Source organism: Oncorhynchus nerka, linkage group LG10 (assembly GCF_034236695.1).
Source record: "Oncorhynchus nerka isolate Pitt River linkage group LG10, Oner_Uvic_2.0, whole genome shotgun sequence".
Lineage (NCBI taxonomy): Eukaryota > Metazoa > Chordata > Actinopteri > Salmoniformes > Salmonidae > Oncorhynchus > Oncorhynchus nerka.
The window spans coordinates 100426406-100427910 of record NC_088405.1 but is presented as its reverse complement, the minus strand read 5'-3'; the positions used below and the strand labels follow the sequence as shown (position 1 = coordinate 100427910).

Below are 1505 nucleotides of genomic sequence, written 5' to 3'. Positions count from 1 at the left end.
GTGAATGTGTCTTCACCGGGGACTCAGGATGTGGCTGTGATGTCATGTCAACCAGGCCTTTTGATTTGTGCATGTGTCTTCACCGGGGACTCAGGATGTGGCTGTGATGTCATGTCAATCAGGCCTTTTGATTTGTGCATGTGTCTTCACTCAGGATGTGGCTGTGATGTCATGTCAACCAGGCCTTTTGATTTGTGCATGTGTCTTCACTCAGGATGTGGCTGTGATGTCATGTCAACCAGGCCTTTTGATTTGTGCATGTGTCTTCACTCAGGATGTGGCTGTGATGTCATGTCAATCAGGCCTTTTGATTTGAACATATGGATTAGGTTTAGGTTTGTAGCCTAGGATACCATTTTAATTATTTTAATTAATGGATCATGTCTTTAGCGGTCATTCTCAATGATCAGTGCTTTACTTTCTTTTTTTTGCTGCACAGCAGTTTCTGAATTTACAATGAACCTTTACTGTCCACGTTTTTCTGTGCCTTTTTGAGTTGAACATTTGAAAAGTTGTTGTGTGTGTAGTAGGCCCTCCCCCTGAAAAGATTTAGATGCACTACTGTTCCACTGGAGGTCATAAGGTGAATGCACCAATTTGTAAGTCGCTCTGGATAAGAGCGTCTGCTAAATGACTTAAATGTAAATGTAGAATTAGTTCTGATTGGGTAGTTCCATCTGTACCACAGAATTAGTTCTGATTGGGTAGTTCCATCTGTACCACAGAATTAGTTCTGATTGGGTAGTTCCATCTGTACCACAGAATTAGTTCTGATTGGGTAGTTCCATCTGTACCACAGAATTAGTTCTGATTGGGTAGTTCCATCTGTACCACAGAATTAGTTCTGATTGGGTAGTTCCATCTGTACCACAGAATTAGTTCTGATTGGGTAGTTCCATCTGTACCACAGAATTAGTTCTGATTGGGTAGTTCCATCTGTACCACAGAATTAGTTCTGATTGGGTAGTTCCATCTGTACCACAGAATTAGTTCTGATTGGGTAGTTCCATCTGTACCACAGAATTAGTTCTGATTGGGTAGTTCCATCTGTACCTGTAGGCTACTTGATTTAATGTATTATATATGTTGTTGCTTTGGTCTCACTAATAAATAATAATAATAATAATGATGAATAATAATAAATATGTTGAAATGGAACCGCGTGGTCTGTTTTGTCTTCAGTCCCTTTTAAATAGGATAGATGGGCTATATGGCCTGCAGTTATGGTTGAATGTGATAGTCTGTCTATAACCAGCCTGAGGAGGTCTATAAACCAGCCTGAGGAGGTCTATAACCAGCCTGAGTAGGTCTATAACCAGCCTGAGGAGGTCTATAACCAGCCTGAGTAGGTCTATAACCAGCCTGAGGAGGTCTATAACTAGCCTGATGAGGTCTATAACCAGCCTGAGGAGGTCTATAACCAGCCTGAGTAGGTCTATAACCAGCCTGAGGAGGTCTATAACCAGCCTGAATAGGTCTATAACCAGCCTGATGAGGTCTATAAC

General features: G+C 41.4%; 1 long non-coding RNA gene across 1 annotated transcript; it reads left to right on the top strand.

Annotated features, from left to right (window-relative positions):
* The first annotated feature begins 214 nt into the window (after window positions 1-214).
* Window positions 215-1158, top strand: LOC135573603 (uncharacterized). Its single transcript, XR_010464798.1, has 2 exons — window positions 215-583; window positions 652-1158. It is a non-coding gene; the product is annotated as an uncharacterized LOC135573603 (long non-coding RNA).
* Window positions 1159-1505: the final 347 nt, after the last annotated feature.